The sequence below is a fragment of the Ornithorhynchus anatinus genome, chromosome 5 (genome assembly GCF_004115215.2).
Source record: "Ornithorhynchus anatinus isolate Pmale09 chromosome 5, mOrnAna1.pri.v4, whole genome shotgun sequence".
Lineage (NCBI taxonomy): Eukaryota > Metazoa > Chordata > Mammalia > Monotremata > Ornithorhynchidae > Ornithorhynchus > Ornithorhynchus anatinus.
This window is the reverse complement of record NC_041732.1, coordinates 89,428,685-89,435,511: the sequence shown is the minus strand read 5'-3', so window position 1 is coordinate 89,435,511 and position 6,827 is coordinate 89,428,685. Positions and strand designations below refer to the sequence as shown.

The 6,827-nt window shown below is 41.7% G+C and overlaps 1 non-coding gene across 1 annotated transcript; it reads right to left on the bottom strand.

The window, feature by feature from the left end:
- Positions 1-4,243: 4,243 nt before the first annotated feature.
- LOC114812540 lies at positions 4,244-4,381 on the bottom strand. The gene has a single exon (XR_003760191.1). It is a non-coding gene; the product is annotated as a small nucleolar RNA SNORA7 (small nucleolar RNA).
- Positions 4,382-6,827: the final 2,446 nt, after the last annotated feature.

The following is a 6,827-nucleotide window of genomic DNA, read 5'->3' as shown; positions in this document are numbered from 1 at the left end:
GTGGAGCTGGGACAATTTTTGTCCAACATTCTCTACTGTGGCTTGCATTGGTTTGCATATCTACTTCTTAGCATCCATGTGCTTGCTCTATAGCTCTACTTTATTCTACCTCTTCCCCTCCACACCTGTGATTTGTTTTCCAGCCTAGTCTAGATTCCTTTTCTTGTTTTGCCACCATTAGTCTGTCACTCATTCTTCTCCACAGACTTTGAAGTCTTCAATATTAATCCTTTCATTCCTCTTAACTAAGTTCTAGACTGTAAGCTCTCTGTGGGCAAGTAATGTATTTACCATCTCTCATGTAGTATACTCTCAAGTGCTTAGTTTAGTACTCTGACCACAATAAGAGCTCAATCAGTACTATTGGTGTATTGACTAGCTCTCTAGCTCCCTCCCCCAACCCTGCATAGTTACCTTCAAACAAAGCCCACTCCCATTTCAAAAAGATTAATAAACTAGACTGAGACCTCCCAATCTGACATTTTTTCAAAACATCCTCCCTATACCTGATGCAAGTCAACTACTTAACTGTGGGTAGGTAGGGACACAACAACAGCTATTCAACAAGGCCAAAAGTGAGTCACAGAACCACTAAACAACATTAGCAAGTGACCAACCTAGAGGCGACTACTGGTGCCAAAAAAAATGCCTTAAAAGTCTGCCAATAAGCCAGATGCTCCTGCTGCTAAATTATCTCCCACCGACTGGCATTGGCATCTGAGAACTGGCACACCCACTGGAATCCGCAACCCTACACCACCGTCGATTTTGATCCAATTATTTTGCAACATTTTTCTTCTTCATAAGTGGATTACAGTACCCTACATGTTTTCACTTCCTTCTCCTGGGAAGTATCTGGTTGGCTGAGAGATTGTGAAGAAAAAGGGCTTTTTATTGTGGGCATCAAGCAAAAATGCCTGACCATTAGCTTTAAGTCTGTCAGCACTGTTTCCCCCCACTTGTCCTCACTCCTCTCCCATTACAACCCAATCTGCTCACCTAACTCCTTTAACACTAACCTAGTTGCTGGACTATAGCAACTCATCTCTATCCCTATTGTCTTGTTCATACCTCTCTTCCTGCCCTCACCTCCTTGAATGATCGATTGATTGTTACTGTTCAGATTACATAACATGACTTTTAGAGCCTACTTCCAAAGCCTTTTTTAAGAGAGCAGTACTGCATAAACTAGATTTCATTAAAAACACCGGGGTTTTGCAGGTAAGGAAATAGAGAAGATACAACAGCAGAATACAAAATGATTTATAGGGAACTGAAAGGGGACAGGTACAAGACAAGAGGGCAGAGTAAATGATTTAGAAACACAGTAAAGCACAGTGTCAAACACTGCAACAAAGCTTTGGACTGTTGGAAGATCACCACAGCAGACAGACATGCCTGGGTGTTGACAGTCAGGAGATTGGTTGCTGTCCCTGAGCAAAGGATTTGTGAAGTTCAGGATACCAAGAGGCATGCTCAGAAACAGAGAACAAATCCACAGCACAGTGAAACTCCCTCATTATTTGAAAATTAATTGGGAGTCATAGGACCTGGGTTCTAATCTCTGCTCCACCATTTATCTGCTTTGTGACCACGGGCAAGTCACTTAACTTCTATGGTAAGCACTCTATAATTATACTTGGTTAATTGATTAATACATTTGTAAAATGGGGATGGAGATGGAAACCGGTGTGAGAAATGGCCTGTGTCCAATCTGATGATCTCGTATTTATCTCAGTGCTTAATATAGTGCCTGCGTAACAAATGCCACGAAAAAATAATCTGTCAGTTTCACAGCAGTTTTTCAGTCTCACTTGCATTCATGGATTCGGTCTTTGTTCAATCCAACAAAGTGCAGCTAAACACGTACACAGATAGATACTTAAATCCACATCCGTAGATGAATTTAAAGGTTTGAAATTAAATAATCATCACAAATGGGTACAATATTATTATTCAATTATTAATAGTAATAATTACAATAATACTGATACTGGTATTTCTCCTAAATACTGGATTAAAAGATACAAGATAAAAAGATCAAACACAGTGACTGTCCTGCATGGTGCTCGCCGTTTTAGTAGGAGGATAACAGGCATTGAATCCCCATTTTACAGATGAGGAAACTGAGACCCAAAGAAGTTAAGAAGCTTGCCCAAAGTCACACAGCAGGCACGTGGTAGAGGCAGGATTAGAACACAGATCCTCCGACTCCCAGGCCCATGCTCATTCCTCTAGGCCATGCTACTTGGCAAACAGAAGTAGCATGGCATAGTGGAAAGAGCACAGGTCCTAGTCCCAGACCAGCAAAATTGCTTGCTGTGTGATCATGGGCAAGGCACTTAACTTCTTTGTGTTTCAGTTTCCTCAACTGTAAAATGAGGGTTCAATACCTGTCCTCCCTCCTACTTAGATGGTGAGTTCCATGTGGGGGACAGGGACTGTGCCTTACCTAATTAACATTGCTTAGAACAGTGTTTGATACATAGTATGGGCTTAACACATACCATAAAAAAATAAAAGTGATATTTATGTTCCACTTACCTTTAGAGTTTTATAGAAATTAATGTAATACAGTTTCACAGTATAACAATGGCATGATCAATGAATTCTTTTCATATGGACAGGACTGCTAAAGTAGCTTTTCCCTGTGACCTGCTGAGAACTAGAATTCCCTGGAAATCGTGATCTTGACCTGGTATACAGTGGCCATTTTTCTTGATTTCTTTACATGCAGTTTCCACAACTCACAGGATCTAGGTTCTGAGTTCAATCCTTAATTTTGCTGCAACCAGTGACTTTGGTCTAACTCTTTCCAGTTTATAAAAATGATGAAGTTACTCCTCGCTTGTCTGGAATTAATTAGGGCCTGCTTATTAATTAGTTATTGGCTAACAAGCCACATTCTGTATAAATAAACTGAATTAAAAATATTTTTATTCATCTTAATTTTGCCTATTTAGTGAACATATTTAAGTTCCTGACCATGAAGCTTCTGTTTCTGAAGAAAGTAAAAGAAATAGGGGATATTAGAAAGAAAAAGAAATTTGAATTTAAATGAAGAACATCTGACAAAAAAGGTCATCCAAAAATAATTCTATAAATAACTGAACCAATGAAGTCATACATCAAGTAAGAATAATAATTATAATGGTATTTGTTGGCACTTATTATGTGCCAAGAATTAATAATAATAATAACAATGATGGTATTTGTTAAGCACTTACTACGTGCCAAGCACTGTTCTAAGCTTTAGGGGTAGATACAAGGTCACCAGGTTATCTCACATGGTGGTCACAGTCTTATTCCCCATTTTACAGATGAGGTAACTGAGGCACAGAGAAGTTAAGTGACTTGCCTAAAATCACACAGCTAAGTGGCAGAACTGGGATTAGAACCCATGACCTCTGACTCTGAAGCCCATGCTCTTGCTACTAAGTCATGCTGCTTCTCTGAAGAATTGTACCAAGCACTGGAGTAGATTGTGAGCCCGTTGTCGGGCAGGGATTGTCTCTACCTGTTGCTGAATTGTACATTCCAAGCGCTTAGTACAGTGCTCTGCACATAGTAAGTGCTCAATAAATACGATTGAATGAATGAATGGAGTAGAAACAAGATGATCAGGTTGTACACAGTCCCTGTTCCAAATAGGGTACACAGTCTAAATAGGAAGGGAGAACAGGTATCGACTTCCCATTTTACAGCTGAGGAAACTGAGGTTTAGAAAAGTTAAGTGAATTTCCAAAGGTCACACAGCAGACAAGTAGGATAGCTGGGATTAGAATCCAGGTCCTCTGACTTCCAGTCCTGTGCTCATGCTCCATGCTGCTTTCCAAAAAAAAAAATTATTATTGAAATATCCCAAAAGATAGAGTGACGGGGTGTGATTAGCAAAAGTGACATTTGGTTGGTTTACAACTCTGTCTGATCATCCTATCAGTTCTACCAATTCCTAGTAATAATAATAATTGTGGAATTTGTTAAGTGCTCATCATGTGCAAGTACTGTACTAAAACTGATCTTGTCTTACGCCGTCAAGTCTTTTCAACCCGTAGTGACACCACGGATGCAATTCTCCCAGAATGCCCCGCTCTCCGTCTGTATTCCTTCTGGTAGCATACCAATAGTGTTTCCTTGGTAAAAATATGTAAGCCGTTTACCACTGCCTCCTTCTGTGCAGTAAACTTGAGTCTCTGCCCTTGACTGTCTCCCGTGCCGCTGCTGCCTAGCACTGTGAATTTTGACTTGTAGCAGATTGTCTTCCACTCACTAGCCACTGCCCGAGCTAGGAATGGAATGGACAGGCCTCTGCTTGACTCTCCCTCCCATAGCTGAGACTGGTAGAAGACTGGAAACTCTCCAGGAGTGACCCTGACAGGGTGCTTAGCACTAGTTGTTACAAGATAATCAGGTCCCACATGGGGTTCACAGTATAAGTAGAAGGGAATACAGGTATTGAATCCCCAATTTACAGACGCAGGAACTGAGGTACAGGGAAATGAAGTGATTTGCTTAAGGTCATATAGCCTGTTAGCAACAGAGCTGGGTTAGGAACCCAGATCCTCTCACTTCCAGGCCCATGCTCTTTCCACTAGGCCAAGCTGCTTCTCTAGAAGAAGGGATTGAACAGTGACTCAGCATGGTGCTGCTTCCCGCAGCCAGTCAAATGATTCAATAGGATGCTGGTCTGGTCCCCACCCCCCAGCCCATTTGTGCAGCTGTGATGGGACAGTGCAGTGGCTATTGCACTCCTTGGCTCCCCTACCCTGGACTGCTGCTGGTTCCTGCGGATTTGTTCTATTTTTTTTTTTAATAAAAAGAAAAATATGGAGCTACTCATTTTGTCTCCTCCACCTGACCCGGGGCTAGGGCCAGAGGGGCTGAGATCTGCTTTCTCTCCTCTTGCCACCACTCCAGAGCATGAGCTGGTGAGTTGGGAGGTGGGCCTCAATCCTCCTTGCCCCAGCAAGCATGGATGGCTTGTAATAATTATAATAATTGCAATGATAATTATGGTGCTTGTTAAGCGCTTACTATGTGCCAAACACTGTCCTAAGCACTGAGATCGATAGAGGGTCATCATGGGGGACACAATCCCTGTCCCACATAGGGCTCACACTCTTAATCCCCATTTTACAGATGAGGGAACTGAGGCCTGGAGAAGTGAAGCGACTTGCCCAACATCACACAGGAGATATGTGATTGAGTCAGAATTAGAACCCATGACCTTCTGACTCCCAGGCCCGTGCTTTATCCACTAAGCCATGCTGCTTCTATCTGTCCCCTGTTGGGGTAGCATGATCTTTCCCTAGGAGCTGGAACAGAGCTGCTTTAGCTTGTGCCCTTCTCTGGTCTAGTAGTCCCCGTGCATAGTCTGAATCCCCCAATCTCTAGGTCTGGATTGTTTTTTGTTTTTTTTTAAATGGTATCTGTTAAGTGCTTACTATGTGTCAGGCATTGTTGTAAGGTTTGGAATAGATAGATACAAGCTAATCAGGTTGGACACAGTCCATGTCCCACATGGGGCCTCCAATCTTAATCCCCATTTTCTAGATGAGGAAACCAAAGTCCAGAGAAGTGAAGTGACTTGGTAACAAGGTCACACAGCAGACAAGGGGCAGAGCTGGAATTTTGAACCCAGGTCCTCTGACTCCCAGGCCCATGCTCTATCCACTGTGTGTGTTGACTTGGGTCCCTCCCTCCCAGATTTTGTAGAAATCCCCGCCTCCCTCTTCCCTGGCACCAGCCCCTGGTCGGAAGATCGAGCGAGTCATAATTTAAACTATGAAGACAGCCCATCTGGAGCCCCTATAAAACTGCTTGTTTATCAGATCATCTTGAAGGATTTCACCTGATTAATGTGCCATAGTGCAAAATGCACCAACATTGTGGAACCCATCACAATATAATTCAATGACTTTCTACTTTTTATTCTAAGAACATAAGTAATGTCACAATGGTCAGCTTAACAGTCAACCCAGCTAAGTGATCGATTCTGACAGCCACACTGAAGGAGATTTGATGGCACCGGAAGAGAGTTGCCTTACTTTACATATGTCCTCACCTTTGGGGATAGATTGTCTAACACTCCTAATTTTTCCTCCCAAAATCCTTCAGTCCTTCATCCATCAACCAGTAGTGCCTGCCATGAATAGAGCATTTTACTAATTGCTTGAGGAAGTGCAATAGAATTATTAGAAAGAATTCCTGCCGTCAGGGAGCTTACGATCCAGTGGGAGAGACAGAAACTAAAACAATTACTAGTAGAACAAAGAAACTAAAGGAGAGCTGTTCATGAGTATGTACTAAGGTATATGAGATAGATACATAAGAGTGTATGTACATGTCATATATACCATTTCATCAATCCCCCAGTGAGACAGGGACTGTGTCCAATCTGCTTATCTTATGTCTACCCCAGCTGTTTGGAATATACTAAGCACTTAACAAATAAAATACTTCATTTAAAATTTATCTTCTGACCCTTCTCTACTTCTCCTCTATTATCTGCCAGCCTATTATGGATCTCATGTTCATGAATTTATCCAATCCATTCTTGAACCTACAGACATTTTGGCTTTCACACTTTTGTTTGGTAATGCATTACATATGTTTAACACCCGTTGGGGGGAACATAAAAAAAAAAGGCTTCTTTGTGTTCAGTTGAAACCTGCCAATTCTGAACTGCAGTGACTTCTCCCTAGTTCTATCACTGAGGAATTTGGCAGGCAAAAATTATCCTAGTCCACTCGTTTAAGATTTTGTAGATTTCAAACAGCCTTCATATACTCAGGCCTATACTCAGTCAATGATATTTATTTAGTGCT